This window comes from Molothrus aeneus, chromosome 2, assembly GCF_037042795.1.
Source record: "Molothrus aeneus isolate 106 chromosome 2, BPBGC_Maene_1.0, whole genome shotgun sequence".
Lineage (NCBI taxonomy): Eukaryota > Metazoa > Chordata > Aves > Passeriformes > Icteridae > Molothrus > Molothrus aeneus.
In genome coordinates, this window is record NC_089647.1 from 13560 (window position 1) to 31802 (window position 18243).

At 46.5% G+C, this 18243-nt stretch overlaps 1 long non-coding RNA gene across 1 annotated transcript; it reads right to left on the reverse strand.

The window, feature by feature from the left end:
* Positions 1-10533: 10533 nt before the first annotated feature.
* Positions 10534-12278, reverse strand: LOC136567942 (uncharacterized). Its single transcript, XR_010785159.1, has 4 exons — positions 12146-12278; positions 11553-11617; positions 10870-10933; positions 10534-10560 (listed from the first exon to the last, which is right to left on the reverse strand). It is a non-coding gene; the product is annotated as an uncharacterized lncRNA (long non-coding RNA).
* Between the last annotated feature and the right edge of the window lie 5965 nt (positions 12279-18243).

Genomic DNA, 18243 nt, shown 5'->3' on the forward strand with positions numbered 1-18243 from the left:
TTCTTTCTCTGGCTCTCTTCCTGTCTCTCTCTTTCTTTCTTTCTGTCTGTCTTTTTCTATTTCTTTCTCTCTCTCTTTCTTTCTTTCTCTGGCTCTCTTCCTGTCTTCTCTCTTTCTTTCTTTCTGTCTGTCTTTCTCTATTTCTTTCTCTCTCTCTTTCTTTCTTTCTCTGGCTCTCTTCCTGTCTTCTCTCTTTCTTTCTTTCTGTCTGTCTTTCTCTATTTCTTTCTCTCTCTCTTTCTTTCTTTCTCTGGCTCTCTTCCTGTCTTCTCTCTTTCTTTCTTTCTGTCTGTCTTTCTCTATTTCTTTCTCTCTCTCTTTCTTTCTTTCTCTGGCTCTCTTCCTGTCTTCTCTCTTTCTTTCTTTCTGTCTGTCTTTCTCTATTTCTTTCTCTCTCTCTTTCTTTCTTTCTCTGGCTCTCTTCCTGTCTCTCTCTTTCTTTTTTTCTGTCTGTCTTTCTCTATTTCTTTCTCTCTCTCTTTCTTTCTTTCTCTGGCTCTCTTCCTGTCTCTCTCTTTCTTTCTTTCTGTCTTTCTCTATCTCTTTCTCTCTGTCTTTCTTTCTTTCTCTTGCTCTCTTCCTGTCTCTCTTTCTTTCTCTCTGTCTTTCTCTATCTCTTTCTCTCTGTCTCTCCTTCTTTGTCTCTTTCTCTCATTCTGTCTGTCTTTCTCTCTCTCTTTCTTTCTCTCTTTCTCTCATTCTTTCTCTCTCTCTTTCTCTCAGTCTTTCTGTCTTTCTCTCTTTCTCTCATTCTGTCTCTCTTTCTCTCTCTCTTTCTCTCTATTTCTAATCTTGGCTTTCCATTCTAGCTTTAGAATAAAAAAGCAGCAGTAGAAACATTCAGGCTACCGGGGAGTGCAAAAAACCCCAAAACGGTAATGATTTTAGGAAAACTATTTCCTCCATGGGAGCCTGAAATTTTCTACAGCTGCAGGTGACATAGAGCTTTTATTTCTTCTTCTGGATAGTTTATACTTAATACTCTATTGGTACAGCGCCCCCTGCCGTCTGCATGGGCGCACTGCAGGCACAGCGCCCCCTGCCGCCTGGTTTGGCGCACTGCAGGCACAGCGCCCCCTGCCGTCTGCATGGGCGCACTGCAGGCAGAGTGCCGCCTAATGACGTCACCTCGTCAACACGGCGCCCCGCCCCGGCCACGCCCCCAGCGCCCCTTGGAAAGACCCCAAGGCGTAGGCGTTTTGCCAGCTGCCTGATCAAAATGCCGACACCCACCTCGAGCCCTAGAAACGATTTCCCGCGACGCCGAACCCTGCAGGCGAACCGGAATGCCATCATCGCAATCGAAACGCCACAGAAAATCTCGTCGGGGCCGCGGCGGCGTCGGTGCTCCGTGCAGGCAGTCCGGATAGACACACCGGGGTCCTCCGGTTTCCCGCCCTTTACGCCGCCATTTTGAGAAGGTCAAACAAACTCCCGCGACATTGGTGACGCGCCACTCCCAACATGGCGGCCGTGGGAGGACCCCCCCCCCCTCGGCCGAGAGAGGCGGTTACTCAGATGCCGGTCAGAAAACCGCCGAAATACGCCCGCCCGCGGCGCCGCTGACCGCACAGCCCGTCTCGGGTACACCTAAAACGCCACAAAAATTCCGCCGGCGCCGCGGCGGCGTCGGTGCTCCGTGCAGGCAGTCCGGATAGACACACCGGGGTCCTCCGGTTTCCCGCCCTTTACGCCGCCATTTTTAGAAGGTCAAACAAACTCCGCCACGCGCCACGCCCAAGAGGGCTGCCTGGCGGCGGCGGGCTGCAGTACCGCGCTCTGCCCACAAGGCGGCAGCACTGCCGCCCACCCCAGCCGGGGGCGCCGCGCGCCTTGGGGCTGCGGGCAGCCAAGGCGGCAAAAAAGAACAGGGGCGATTCCCCCCCGCAAAAAACTCCTCTAAAAATAAATGCCAAAAACCTGCCTCTTACCAAACAAGAACCAAATAAGCCCCCTTTCTTTCAAGCCTTCTTGAAATAAATTTTATAGTTCTAGTTTTCCTAGTTCTATTCACACGCATATTTATACCGGACATTGATGTGTTACGTCGTTTATACAATCTATTATGCCTATTCCTATTATCTGTATTCATTCATATTTTGTGGTTTTATCAATATCATTATATATTGATTGCATATTTCTATACTTTGATTTAGATTTCTATCATACTTTTATTATTCCAAAAAAAATCCCATCTCTAACCAAACAAATACCAAAAAACCCTTCTTTTAAACTATATTGAAATCGTTTTATATTTATAGCTTGCATAATTATATTCACTTTTATAGTCACAGTTTATACTGATGCATTCTCTTCATAATTACATATCACATATATATTATTCACATCGTATAGATAAATTATTATTTTTATTATGTACCAAATCTACTGCTACAACTTCTTTTTTCTAATATTTTCAATTTTTATATCCATCTTGATGTATTCATGAGATATTTTTACAAGTAGATTTCTACCTTTCTATCATTTGTATTTGTAGTTTTTATCATAAAACCCCTGCTTTTGCCAAGTGAAAAACAAAACCTTCCTTTCTTTTAAACTACCTTTAATAATATTGTTGTATTTACATTTACCATATCTATAATGTTTTAGATATTATATCATAGTGATGTACTAGATTTATGGCTATTTCCTATAATAGATCATAATAAGATATATACAGTATCACTTGTATTACGTGTTGTATGGATTTATGTCACTTTAGATTTACAATCCTTTAATAATTTTATATATATATATCTGCATAGATTCGCAACACATTTCTATATTTAAAATTTCCTTTGAGCTGTGTTTATATTTATCATCTCTATTGATATATCTATAAACATACACAACGCTCTATTAAAAAATACAATATCTTATTGGAATATATCATGACTTATGTTACCTGTTAAATTTTAAATATAGATCGAATAGATCAAAATAAAAGTTTATTCCCATTTCTGCACATCTACTTGTTTTGTTTAAAGATAGCTATCCTTAGAATTTTACATTTAAAATCCAATTCCTAAATACAAGGACAAAACAAACAGCATCGAATTCCCACCAATGTCTTCCAAAACCATCAAGATACCTCCACCAGCCAAACAACTGCCAGCGAAAAAAACACACAACACTCTTTTCACTGACAGTTCTCATCACATCAGAAAAATGGAACCAAACGAAAAGAAAACCCTGGAGAAACACACGCAGCAAATCACAAAAGCCTCTAAAAAAACCCAAACCAACTCGCTCAACTCCAATCAGTGCCACTGACCCTGAACGTCATTTTAAAAACTAACCAAAATTCTACATCTACACTAACTCAAAGAATAAGCAATACTCTGTCAAAAGAACTTTAGAAAGCGAACTAATGAACGAAATAGAAAAAAAAAAAAAAAAATCTCAACCACTAAAAAATAAGAAAATAACTACCCAAATTAAAAAAAAAAAAAAAACAACAACAAAACCAAAAACAAACAACTACTTAAAAAGACCCACCATATAAATACCCACGTTCCCAAAAATAAAACTGATCAACAACCACCAAATACGTCGAAGGACAACAAAAAACGAAAAGAAAAAAAAAAAGAAAGGAAAAAACCAAAAGAAAATACATTTGTAAAACAAAAGTCCCCCAAACCAAATCAACTTTAATTTACAACAAAAAAATTATTCCCAGCTGAAGAATAAACGCATAGAGCCTCATTCGATCAAAATAAAAATACCACCCAGAAATAAACACAAAGCCTAAAGAGAAACGTAACCATTAACAATATCTCCCAAATGATCCCGTAACAATACAACATACACTACAATCAAACAAACCAAATCAATAAAAGCCCTGGAAGACGATAAACACGAACGCAATTAGAGAGATTTTAAAAACCCCGCTGCTATTAACGACACGACGCCACCTCGAACCCACCGAAACAAACGCTACACGCCCACGCTAATAAAAGCCACCGCGACAGAATTAAAAGCCGAGCCGCTGCTTCGCGCAACGACCCGTAGAAACCATTGCACGCCTTTAAAAACAGAATAGCCCGGCAAAAAAAATATCCGACTACAGAACTCGATTCAAACCAAACCTTTATCGTCACCACCTGAACCGAGAACCGTACCGGTCAGGAAGAACGCCAGAGCCCTTAGCGCACACCCACTGCGACCCACACAAAACCGTGCGATCGATCCCTACAGAGCACCTCCGAACCACGACACCCAAAGAACTTGCGGCAGCCGAACCCCGCGCTGCCGGCCCCGGACGGAGCGCGGCTCCCGGCGGCAAAGCGGCTCCTCCGGCGCGCAGGGGCGGCGCCGCCCCGGAGACCCCCCCGCCCCCGCCCGCTCCCCCTGCCCGGGGGACCCCGGCGGCGCCCGAGCCCCGCGCCCGGAGCGGACAGAGCGGCGGGCACCGGCCGGGCCGGCGCAGCAGCGCCCGCGCCGCCTCTGCCGCCCTCGGCCGGCCCGGCGCCAGCCGCCCTCGGCTCCGCACGGCGGCTCGCACCGGCAGAGCGGCTCCGCCGCTGCCGCGCCAAATTCCCCGTGCGCCTCGGCAACCGCCCGGCCCGGGCCGGCAGCGCTCCCGAGCGGCAACGCTCCGGGCCGGGCCGCGGCCACAAGAAGCGCCCTCAAATGCAGCGGCACAGCCCCGACTGCAGCCCTGCAAACGCTGCCAGAGCTGCGGCTTCCCGCAACTGAACCCCGAAACTGACGCCGCGGGCGGCGCTCACCTCGCTTCAACAAGGGCAAAGAAATGGGTTCTCCCCTTCAAGTTCATCCCCTGGGAGAGCAGAAAAGAAGGGGCTTTCCTCCAATGAAATCCTTCAAGCCGTGTGGAAAGGGGGATTTGGACCTCAATTCAAACCCTTGCGAAGGAGGGACACCAGCGCTGTCCCCTCCATTTAAACCTTAGGATGATGAAAATGGGCTGGCTGCCTTCAAATCAAACCCCTCAGATGACAACAATACTTTGCCCATTCCCGTTCAAATGGAACGCAGGGATTCCCTGTCACCCCTGGGATACCCCTAACAGCCGGGAAAAGGCAGGTTTTCCTTCCATCAACACCCTTCGAACCGCAGGTGAAGGCGGATCCCTCCCAGTTCGAACACAGACAATATTAGGAGAGTAGCTGCTTGCCTCTCCTTCTTTTGTCTTCACAAGCTCCGTTTTTGGTCCTGGGGAACCGGGGAGGGGGGACTGCCAAGATCAAATCGAAAAGGGAAAGGACCAAAGTCCCCGCTCCAAATCCACACGCGCTCACCCGTTCGGCTGCTGCTTCCCGGCACAAAGATTCGTCCCTCGGCACCTCCTTGAAGCGATGCTCCGCGTCTCCAAGCGCGCATCCAGGTGTTCGCCCAGACGCTGCGAGAAGCTCTCGCAGTCCTTCCATGAGACAGCCCCGGGAGCCCCCCATGAACCCCTCTTCTCAGCAGCTCCATGCAAAAGGGAGCTGAGGCGAAGCCTCCCCCTAAAATTGCCTCCCCCCCCCCCCCCCCCCGGCAGGAGCCGGCCCCTCATCATCCTCACAGCTCACACCTGGCGCTGATGCCACTCTCCAACAGCGCCTCTCCCCGTCCAGCACACAGCCCGCTTCTCACAGACACAGAGCCAACAGACATCTGCTCCGGGTGCTGGCTGTTCTTAGTCCGTCTGCTTCCACAATTCAGACACGGACGTGCGCTGATGGCACTGAGGGAAAGCTTTCCAGTGCACAAAACTGTCATTCTGGTAGCACGCTTTGAGACGCCTTCAGAAAAAGCAGAATCAGCGCCACCTCCTAAGAGCCCTGCTGAGGAACCCCGCCCTCCTTGGGACACCCAATGCAGCAGAGCTCGAAAAACAAAGGGAAAAGTCAAGCTTGGAGTGGAAAAAGACAATAGAAATACAGCAGCCTTTCAAGAAAGCCTTCACACAGTAATAGTGGGACCCGGTCACATTTCTTCTTTCCTTGCTCTCTGGAATGACATCGATACGAAGTACAAAACCCACACGAAACCCAAGGCAGAGCTGGGATTTTACACGTCTTCCTTTTGGCTCTCGGGATGACAAGCGCCTCTTCCGGGACTGCGACACGATTTGGGCGCTGGCAGAGAACGGAGGCAAAAGGTGCCAGAGAGCCCCTTCTATCGCCTTCAGCCCCTGCAGCTGTTCTGAGGGTTCCAGGGCACAGCTCGGTCCGTTCCTAGATCAAAACCTCACGGCAATATCTTCAGAACTACTACCCATCTCCAGTCGGAACCTTCTACATTCCTGGAAACAAATGAGTGCGTAGAGAGGGTTTCTCCCCAGCTGAGTTTAGAGACCAATTCCTATTCTTTAGCAATACCTAGAAAACCGAACGCCTTGCCAGGTTTTAGCATCCTACACCCACTCACCCCTCCCTCCCTGTGCATTTGGTGGCAGCTTTGGGTCCCTCTGGGGGACGGCACCCAGCGTGACCCCCGCCCCTCGCCCGCCCCCCACCTGCTCCTGCACCGCAGTGGGGCTCCCTCTCCTGGGCCCCTTGGGGTGCCCCCAACGGCATCAGAGCCCCGAGTCTTCACCCCCCCCCCCCCCCTTTTCCTGACCCCCAAAGAAGGCTCAGAACGAATCCGACTGCCCTGGACAGCAGCGCAGCGCTTCCCCCAAGCCCTTCCCACACGTGCATGGCCCCAGCAAGGGATTCTGCTGCAACAAGAAAGCGGGGGCAGCCCCCAGAAGGCTTGAGGTTCCTGCCCAGCCTCGCTGTCACGGGCCGGGGGCAGCGAGAGAGGGAGCGGCACAGACGGCGGGGACGGCCCGGCACAGGGCGGGGGCCGCTCTCAGCGCCATGCCGGCAAAGCCGCAGCTCCGGCGCTGTCGGCCGGGCTGCTTGAGCGGCACGGGGGGATCCGCCGAGAGCCTCCGGCCCCGCGCGGGGACTCCTGCAAGGGCCCAGGGGCGCCGGGCTCCGGCCCTCGGGGCTTTATTCTCCGGCAGCCCGAGCCCCGCGGCTGCGGGGCAAAGAAGGAAAGGGGGCACGGGAAGAGAGGAGCGAGAGCAGGGCATGAGAAAGGGCGGCGAGGGAGCTCGGGCTGCGCAGGAAAGCGGGACGGGAAGGGAAAGCCCGGGACGAGGGTACAGGGAGGCTGGGCAGAGGAAGGAGAGAGGGGGAACAGAAGGGAGTAGCGGGCTAGGGACAGGACAGGAAGGAGCCGGGTTTGTGGGGGGAGAGGGAATGGGGGAAAGGGAGCGAGAGAAGGCGAATACGGGGAGAAGGAAGGAGGGCTAGAGAGAGGGACAGGCGGGGAAGCCCCCCAGAGCCCCGGCTGCACCCCGAGCCCGGCCCGGCGCCTCGCCCTGCCCGGGATGCTGCGCTCGGCGGAGCTCGGCTCGCTCCGGAGACGCTCGGCTCGAGTCGGCTCTTGTCGCCTCAACTCGGCTCTTGGCGCCTGCATTCGCCTCTTCGGCAGAGCTCGCCTCGCTTCGGCCCAACTCCCAGCCGCTCTGTGCCTTCGGCGCGCCTCGGCTCCGCTCGCCCCGGTTCGCTCGAGGCCGTCAGGGTCGGCCGCTCTCGCCTTGCTTCGGCCGAGCTCGTGCGATTCCCCCGAAGGCGGCGTCGTTCGGTTGTGTTTTTAGAAATATCTTTCTCTATCGATTGTATCTTTCTATAGTTAGATTTACATTTCTAGAATACTTCTATTAATCCAAATAAAAACCCCATCTCTAACCAAAAAAATACACGAAAACACCTTCTTTTAAACGGTATCGAAATATTTTTATACTTTGTATAGTTATACTCACATTTATATATATGGTTTCTTTTGATGCAATCTATTAATAATTATCTATAATAGCTATAAAATTCTAGACATGTATTTAAAGTATTATTTATATTATGTATCGTATCTACTGCTGCAACTGATTTTTTCTTCTAGTTTTAAACTTTATCTGTACGTATTTATGATATATTTCTAGACTTAGATTTCTACCTTCATATTCTTTGTATTTATCATTTTTATCATCAAAACCCTGCCTACTGACAAGTAAAAAAAACCGCTTTCTTTAACGATTTAAAAAATATTTTTATATTTATAATTTTCCTATTTCTATTTATCATTTGCTCTCTAGTACGTGATAACATACCTGCTCCTGCACCGCAGTGGGGCTCCCTCTCCTGGGCACCTCGGGGTGCCCCCAACGGCATCAGAGCCCCGAGTCCTCACCCCCCCTTTTCCTCTAGTTAGAAACTACACTGGAACTTTTTTCTGGAAACAAAGACACGACCTAAATCCTCTCCCCATGTCCTAGACAGATAGATGTTCAGTTCTTAGTTGACTGGGCAGCAGTTTCTTCAATAGAACGAGAAACAATATGGAAACGTTTTAGCTACAAGCAAATAGGCAAATCTGAACAAGGTCCTGGTGGCCAGCCGCTGCAGTTATTTTGAAGCCATTTTTTAAACAATCAAGTACTGATCCCACAAAAAATAAAGCAAAAAGCTGACTACTGGCTAAGAAAGAAGGAAAAATTAACTTTTGACGACAACAACAACATTCCAAGGACACAGGCTTTTTTCCAGTCTCATACCTTATTACTACCTCTCTTGGGAATTCTCATCGTGGATCCCAAAAGGAATAAATCCCTCAGCGTGTCCTAAAGCACCAAGGAGCTACCTACAAGTGAAGGTGGCTACTTTCAGTGCAGACACAGCTGATGACACAGCAGTAGCGCAGTTCTATGCTGCCCAGGGATAATACTGTCTCCTCTTCTCCAGCAGCTGACTCTCTCCTGCCATGGTTTCTGTAAATGCATCAGAGCACGACCTTAAACACAAACAGGCAAGAAAACACCATCAGAAGTCTTTCATTGAGCACTACAAGAAGGGTTCCAAGCAGAGACCAACAGAATTTCAAGGAAGCAGTATGCAATTAAACCACCTCAGACTCGTTCAAGTATCCGGCAGGTAGATGGAACCAAAATGGAACCATTCAGAAACGACAAAGAAAACCTCCCCAAGTATTTATACAGGAGTCCTTAACGTCAGAAATGGGATGACAGGTTATGTTCAGATAAGATGAATGTTTATTTGGATGTAGAAATAAACTTCTCTCATGGTCCTTTGCCAAAAAATAGAACCTACAAGTGAACACCTACACCTGCCTAAAAAGACCTAACGAGCCCCTGGCAGCCACCGGCATCAAAGCACAGGGGATGTTTCTAATCCAGGCTAAGGAGAACAATATCACCTTTTGTTCTCTCCAGTTTGTTTCCTCTGCAGTCCTATTTGCTTCTTATGATTTTTACACTCTCTGTATCTTCTCGGGCAGCGCTGAGTCTGACGACCAGGATACGAGAGTCCTTCCCTGCCCTACGGAGAGAACCAGGAAAAAAAGTTAAAAAAAGAACAGGGCAGTTTGAAGTTAATACTTCCGACGAGAAGCAGCACCTGACAAACAGAGTGAACAAAGCGTGACACCTCCCTGGGGACAGAAGACTTACAAACTCTCCGGGATTTACAATCCTAGTAACCAAGCCCTTCAGCACAGCAGCCAAGTGTCCCATTAGGTGGTGCTGCACCAAAGAATGATCCGAGAGGTTCCAAAGAGTGAAACGCACGTTATTTTCCAAAGACGTAAAATCGTGCAAAATAACAAAACTACAATAGATCTAAACTACAGGGCAAGAGTACAAGTGTTAACTTGAGGAGCTGGAACCATCCAGGTGAGCAACTGCTAACTGGATCCTCAACAGAGTTTGAGGAACCCTCCAGGATACAGAAGGGTTTTCCCCAGAAATTACACAGGCCGAGTTTTGATAGAAGTACACTTGCCAGATGCTCAGAAACGTCACCCATCCTCCTCCGGGTGTCCCGAGAGAGCTGCGAATGGCTCTCACGTGGTTTGAGCTGGTTCTGTAAGGGCTCAGGGTGAATTTCACCAGATGCAACCAAACTGGGCAACACCCAGTGGGACAGAAGGAACCCAAAGCTTCTTTTACCCAAAGCTTGGGTAAGCAGAGCTCCAGCAAATACTGAGGAAACGGACAGAACAGGGTAACAAATAATAAACATACCTTTTTTTTTTTTTTTTTTTTTTTTTTCAGATGAGCAAAACAATTAAGGAGAAGGTAGAAAACTCACCATGACTGAACATTTCATCACCTGTAAGCTGACCATCCTTAGCATAGAGGATTCCAAATTTAAAATTCACCGATCCCTGGAAAATAAAACCAAATATTATTTGGTAAACAGTCAAACAGAAGACATAACAATTTGGGTCCTCTAATCTTTGCATACATCCTACACATCAGAACATACATTTTATACTATCTCCTACTACACGATAATTTACCTTTAAACTTTGATAGTATAGCATAAAACCATTAACTTAGATGGGTGATCAATTATTATTAAGTTGGTGCTTCAAGTTATTTTTGCTGTCAGGTTCAAAAAAACATTACTTCTTTTTACTGTAACGAGCAATTGATTTAGAAGTCATCAAAAGCCCATCAAAATACAAAGCTGTACTCACCGGACGGGTCTGTGAGCAAGAAGTAGTTAGGCTTGTACTCACCTCTTGCCCTTCAACAACCAATAAATCCTGTCAACAAAAACAGCATCTTTAGCCCCCTCCTATTAAAGATTCTACAAGGATGATGGTTTTATTTGTGTTTAGAAGTTTGGATTTGAAATGGCCAGTTCAATGGATAAAGAGACAGTTTAAGTAGTATTCGATTATTATTATTATTATTATTATTATTATTATTATTATTATTATTATTATTATTATTATTATTATTATTATTATTAGCTACTGGAAGAAACAAACCAGTAGTATCTATACTTAATTACTTCTATTTCCAGGAAATCATAAAGAAAAAGAACCAAACAAAAAAAAGTCACTTCCTACCTTTTGTATCTCAGGATGAAAAATGTCTCTTGGGCTCTTCTCCAGTTTCTCAAGACTCCTGGCACTGAAATGCAAATGAACGAGTGCTTTAGAGGAGGGCAAGTGCACATTCCAACCCCGAACCACCAACCGATTGCAGTTACAGCGCTTACAAAATGAATCGTTCCCAGAGCCTCTGGGAAATGGAACGGTTGGTGCAACTGCCATTTCTTCCCCAAAATACTAACTTCCAACACTTCCTAAACTTAGTTTGCATTTTAAAAACAGAAATTAGGGAGACTCAGGGTGGAGATCAGGTTGAAATTGATTTCCTTCTAAAGCACAGGGCTCTGTTCCATCACCCTTCACTTTGGCTCCACACAGAATCACGGGGAGCATTTTAGGAGGGCCCAAGAACCAATTCTATTTCTCTTTTTTTTCTAGTTCTCTCTCTTCCTAAATCATTCAAGGCAAGTCAAATGAAAAAGGACAAGTTCAGCATCAAATTCACACTTTTTCCCTTTGTCTGCTCAAGAACAGGCTTTTAAACCACTTCTTGCTGCCTTCAACGATTAAGACTTGCAAAACAGTTTCGCAAGTTTGATAGGTTTATCATAAAAACCGCAGAACGCAAGCTCTGAATTACAGGAAAAGGTACACAGGCAAATATCTCAGCTGATGGTGGCTTATTTGTAAACACATACCTTAACGGAGATTGCACTGAGAATGTTTCAGTGGGACTCTAAGGGAAAAGTATTTTCTGAGTACCCTGTAAACAAGAAAAGCTAGGATATATTACAGGACATACCCACTTGTTCTGCATATTCAAATAGGATTATCAATAAAAACATTTAAGAAGGAAGAAAACCAAGGTAATTTTACTCAGCTATATTTGCTGCCGATTTAGAGAAAAAAAAAAAAAAAAAAAAAGTCACGGGTGCTGCAAAGAAAAAAAAAAAGCGAACCAGAAACGCCTACAGTAGAACTTTAAAACAATTGCTTGGATAAAAGCAGCTCATGGAACATGAAGTAGAAAAAAAGCGAAACCAGTATCAGACCTGCCTATTTTCTTACCATTGCACAAGAAAAATCCGACAAGCGGTATAAAGTCACTGCCTGAAACCGATCCTAGGATGTAACCAAGAACAATTGAGGCATTTGCTAATCTAAACGGAAACCTTTTCCGGACCCTAGTGTCAAATCACACGTTTTGTCTTGCAGCAGCTCGAGGCTGGAGAGCATTTCCCCTGGGGGTCGGGAGGGTAGGGGCACAAGGGGCTGAGTTTGCGGATCGCACCTGTGCCAGCAGAAGGATCCAGCCCGCGCGCTCCTTGCGCTCGCCATTCTCCGGGCCATCGCTGTGTTTTACTGCTCAGCGATGCCGCTCCATCTGTTTGCGTGGAAGAAAGAGCCACGAGCACTGAGGCACTCAGCAGCCGTGTCATTCCAGCCGCTCGTCCGCCCCCGCCCGCAGCAGCGGCAGCAGCCCGAGGGACACGGCTGCAGCTCGGCGGCTCCCGCGCCTCCGCCAGCCGCCGCACAGTGACCGCGGCAGCGCCCGGCGCCGCTCGCCCGGGGCGGCTCCTGCAGCTCCCGGTCCGCGGCAGCAAAGCACCGCCTGGCGCTCCGCCATCGGCGGGCGGCAGCGCGCCCCGCCCGAGCTGAGCCCCCGCCACCGGGACCGCTGAGCGAGGCCGAGGCACCGGGCGGACGCCCCTTCCGCGCCGCTCGGCTCCGTGCGGGCGGCCGGCCGGAGGCTTCGCCCCTCCAGCGTCGCTGCCGCGGCTCCGTCCCGCGCGGGAGAGGCGCCGGGAGCTCCCCGCGCCCAGCCCGCTCCCCCGGCGCGCGGCCGCCTCGGCCCGCCAGCCATTCATATGGCGCGTCGGCCGTTGCGTCAGACGCCGCGCTTTACGGCCGCAGGGCCTGCCGGGAGTTGTAGTCTCGGACTGCCAGCCACCGCTCCGTTTGCCGCCACCGGGAGCTGCGGTCCCGCCGGGGGATCAAACGGCTCCTTCGCTCCTGGGCGCGGAAGCACCTTAGGCAGCACCGCCCCTCCCGAATGTCCTTTCTTTTCCACGCCAACTCTTTTTTCTTTTTTTCACCCCCTTTTCCACTTTCGCTCTTTCTTTTTCACTCTCACCCTTTTCCTTTTTCATTTTTTTTTTCTTCCTTTCTCTTCCTTCTATTTTTTTTTTCTTCCTTTCCTTTTTCCTTTTCTTTCTTTCTGTCTGTCTTTCTCTCTCTCGTTCTTTCTTTCTCTGGCTCTCTTCTTTCTTTCTTTCTTTCTTTCTTTCTTTCTTTCTTTCTTTCTTTCTTTCTTTCTTTCTTTCTTTCTTTCTTTCTTTCTTTCTTTCTTTCTTTCTCTCTTTCTCTCTTTCTCTCTTTCTTTCTTCCTCTGGCTCTCTTCTTGTCTCTCTCTTTCTTTCTTTCTGTCTGTCTTTTTCTATTTCTTTCTCTCTCTCTTTCTTTCTTTCTCTGGCTCTCTTCCTGTCTTCTCTCTTTCTTTCTTTCTGTCTGTCTTTTTCTATTTCTTTCTCTCTCTCTTTCTTTCTTTCTCTGGCTCTCTTCCTGTCTTCTCTCTTTCTTTCTTTCTGTCTGTCTTTTTCTATTTCTTTCTCTCTCTCTTTCTTTCTTTCTCTGGCTCTCTTCCTGTCTTCTCTCTTTCTTTCTTTCTGTCTGTCTTTTTCTATTTCTTTCTCTCTCTCTTTCTTTCTTTCTCTGGCTCTCTTCCTGTCTTCTCTCTTTCTTTCTTTCTGTCTGTCTTTTTCTATTTCTTTCTCTCTCTCTTTCTTTCTTTCTCTGGCTCTCTTCCTGTCTTCTCTCTTTCTTTCTTTCTGTCTGTCTTTTTCTATTTCTTTCTCTCTCTCTTTCTTTCTTTCTCTGGCTCTCTTCCTGTCTTCTCTCTTTCTTTCTTTCTGTCTGTCTTTTTCTATTTCTTTCTCTCTCTCTTTCTTTCTTTCTCTGGCTCTCTTCCTGTCTCTCTCTTTCTTTCTTTCTGTCTGTCTTTTTCTATTTCTTTCTCTCTCTCTTTCTTTCTTTCTCTGGCTCTCTTCCTGTCTCTCTCTTTCTTTCTTTCTGTCTGTCTTTTTCTATTTCTTTCTCTCTCTCTTTCTTTCTTTCTCTGGCTCTCTTCCTGTCTTCTCTCTTTCTTTCTTTCTGTCTGTCTTTTTCTATTTCTTTCTCTCTCTCTTTCTTTCTTTCTCTGGCTCTCTTCCTGTCTTCTCTCTTTCTTTCTTTCTGTCTGTCTTTTTCTATTTCTTTCTCTCTCTCTTTCTTTCTTTCTCTGGCTCTCTTCCTGTCTTCTCTCTTTCTTTCTTTCTGTCTGTCTTTTTCTATTTCTTTCTCTCTCTCTTTCTTTCTTTCTCTGGCTCTCTTCCTGTCTCTCTCTTTCTTTCTTTCTGTCTGTCTTTTTCTATTTCTTTCTCTCTCTCTTTCTTTCTTTCTCTGGCTCTCTTCCTGTCTCTCTCTTTCTTTCTTTCTGTCTTTCTCTATCTCTTTCTCTCTGTCTTTCTTTCTCTTGCTCTCTTCCTGTCTCTCTTTCTTTCTCTCTGTCTTTCTCTATCTCTTTCTCTCTGTCTCTCCTTCTTTGTCTCTTTCTCTCATTCTGTCTGTCTTTCTCTCTCTCTTTCTTTCTCTCTTTCTCTCATTCTTTCTCTCTCTCTTTCTCTCAGTCTTTCTGTCTTTCTCTCTTTCTCTCATTCTGTCTCTCTTTCTCTCTCTCTTTCTCTTTATTTCTAATCTTGGCTTTCCATTCTAGCTTTAGAATAAAAAAGCAGCAGTAGAAACATTCAGGCTACCGGGGAGTGCAAAAAACCCCAAAACGGTAATGATTTTAGGAAAACTATTTCCTCCATGGGAGCCTGAAATTTTCTACAGCTGCAGGTGACATAGAGCTTTTATTTCTTCTTCTGGATAGTTTATACTTAATACTCTATTGGTACAGCGCCCCCTGCCGTCTGCATGGGCGCACTGCAGGCACAGCGCCCCCTGCCGCCTGGTTTGGCGCACTGCAGGCACAGCGCCCCCTGCCGTCTGCATGGGCGCACTGCAGGCAGAGTGCCGCCTAATGACGTCACCTCGTCAACACGGCGCCCCGCCCCGGCCACGCCCCCAGCGCCCCTTGGAAAGACCCCAAGGCGTAGGCGTTTTGCCAGCTGCCTGATCAAAATGCCGACACCCACCTCGAGCCCTAGAAACGATTTCCCGCGACGCCGAACCCTGCAGGCGAACCGGAATGCCATCATCGCAATCGAAACGCCACAGAAAATCTCGTCGGGGCCGCGGCGGCGTCGGTGTTCTGTGCAGGCAGTCCGGATAGACACACCGGGGTCCTCCGGTTTCCCGCCCTTTTGGCCGCCATTTTGAGAAGGTCAAACAAACTCCCGCGACATTGGTGACGCGCCACTTCCAACATGGCGGCCGTGGGAGGACCCCCCCCCCCTCGGCCGAGAGAGGCGGTTACTCAGATGCCGGTCAGAAAACCGCCGAAATACGCCCGCCGGCGGCGCCGCTGACCGCACAGCCCGTCTCGGGTACACCTAAAACGCCCCAAAAATTCCGCCGGCGCCGCGGCGGCGTCGGTGCTCCGTGCAGGCAGTCCGGATAGACACACCGGGGTCCTCCGGTTTCCCGCCCTTTTGGCCGCCATTTTGAGAAGGTCAAACAAACTCCCGCGACATTGGTGACGCGCCACTCCCAACATGGCGGCCGTGGGAGGACCCCCCCTCGGCCGAGAGAGGCGGTTACTCAGATGCCGGTCAGAAAACCGCCGAAATACGCCCGCCCGCGGCGCCGCTGACCGCACAGCCCGTCTCGGGTACACCTAAAACGCCACAAAAATTCCGCCGGCGCCGCGGCGGCGTCGGTGCTCCGTGCAGGCAGTCCGGATAGACACACCGGGGTCCTCCGGTTTCCCGCCCTTTACGCCGCCATTTTTAGAAGGTCAAACAAACTCCGCCACGCGCCACGCCCAAGAGGGCTGCCTGGCGGCGGCGGGCTGCAGTACCGCGCTCTGCCCACAAGGCGGCAGCACTGCCGCCCACCCCAGCCGGGGGCGCCGCGCGCCTTGGGGCTGCGGGCAGCCAAGGCGGCAAAAAAGAACAGGGGCGATTCCCCCCCGCAAAAAACTCCTCTAAAAATAAATGCCAAAAACCTGCCTCTTACCAAACAAGAACCAAATAAGCCCCCTTTCTTTCAAGCCTTCTTGAAATAAATTTTATAGTTCTAGTTTTCCTAGTTCTATTCACACGCATATTTATACCGGACATTGATGTGTTACGTCGTTTATACAATCTATTATGCCTATTCCTATTATCTGTATTCATTCATATTTTGTGGTTTTATCAATATCATTATATATTGATTGCATATTTCTATACTTTGATTTAGATTTCTATCATACTTTTATTATTCCAAAAAAAATCCCATCTCTAACCAAACAAATACCAAAAAACCCTTCTTTTAAACTATATTGAAATCGTTTTATATTTATAGCTTGCATAATTATATTCACTTTTATAGTCACAGTTTATACTGATGCATTCTCTTCATAATTACATATCACATATATATTATTCACATCGTATAGATAAATTATTATTTTTATTATGTACCAAATCTACTGCTACAACTTCTTTTTTCTAATATTTTCAATTTTTATATCCATCTTGATGTATTCATGAGATATTTTTACAAGTAGATTTCTACCTTTCTATCATTTGTATTTGTAGTTTTTATCATAAAACCCCTGCTTTTGCCAAGTGAAAAACAAAACCTTCCTTTCTTTTAAACTACCTTTAATAATATTGTTGTATTTACATTTACCATATCTATAATGTTTTAGATATTATATCATAGTGATGTACTAGATTTATGGCTATTTCCTATAATAGATCATAATAAGATATATACAGTATCACTTGTATTACGTGTTGTATGGATTTATGTCACTTTAGATTTACAATCCTTTAATAATTTTATATATATATATCTGCATAGATTCGCAACACATTTCTATATTTAAAATTTCCTTTGAGCTGTGTTTATATTTATCATCTCTATTGATATATCTATAAACATACACAACGCTCTATTAAAAAATACAATATCTTATTGGAATATATCATGACTTATGTTACCTGTTAAATTTTAAATATAGATCGAATAGATCAAAATAAAAGTTTATTCCCATTTCTGCACATCTACTTGTTTTGTTTAAAGATAGCTATCCTTAGAATTTTACATTTAAAATCCAATTCCTAAATACAAGGACAAAACAAACAGCATCGAATTCCCACCAATGTCTTCCAAAACCATCAAGATACCTCCACCAGCCAAACAACTGCCAGCGAAAAAAACACACAACACTCTTTTCACTGACAGTTCTCATCACATCAGAAAAATGGAACCAAACGAAAAGAAAACCCTGGAGAAACACACGCAGCAAATCACAAAAGCCTCTAAAAAAACCCAAACCAACTCGCTCAACTCCAATCAGTGCCACTGACCCTGAACGTCATTTTAAAAACTAACCAAAATTCTACATCTACACTAACTCAAAGAATAAGCAATACTCTGTCAAAAGAACTTTAGAAAGCGAACTAATGAACGAAATAGAAAAAAAAAAAAAAAAATCTCAACCACTAAAAAATAAGAAAATAACTACCCAAATTAAAAAAAAAAAAAAACAACAACAAAACCAAAAACAAACAACTACTTAAAAAGACCCACCATATAAATACCCACGTTCCCAAAAATAAAACTGATCAACAACCACCAAATACGTCGAAGGACAACAAAAAACGAAAAGAAAAAAAAAAGAAAGGAAAAAACCAAAAGAAAATACATTTGTAAAACAAAAGTCCCCCAAACCAAATCAACTTTAATTTACAACAAAAAAATTATTCCCAGCTGAAGAATAAACGCATAGAGCCTCATTCGATCAAAATAAAAATACCACCCAGAAATAAACACAAAGCCTAAAGAGAAACGTAACCATTAACAATATCTCCCAAATGATCCCGTAACAATACAACATACACTACAATCAAACAAACCAAATCAATAAAAGCCCTGGAAGACGATAAACACGAACGCAATTAGAGAGATTTTAAAAACCCCGCTGCTATTAACGACACGACGCCACCTCGAACCCACCGAAACAAACGCTACACGCCCACGCTAATAAAAGCCACCGCGACAGAATTAAAAGCCGAGCCGCTGCTTCGCGCAACGACCCGTAGAAACCATTGCACGCCTTTAAAAACAGAATAGCCCGGCAAAAAAAATATCCGACTACAGAACTCGATTCAAACCAAACCTTTATCGTCACCACCTGAACCGAGAACCGTACCGGTCAGGAAGAACGCCAGAGCCCTTAGCGCACACCCACTGCGA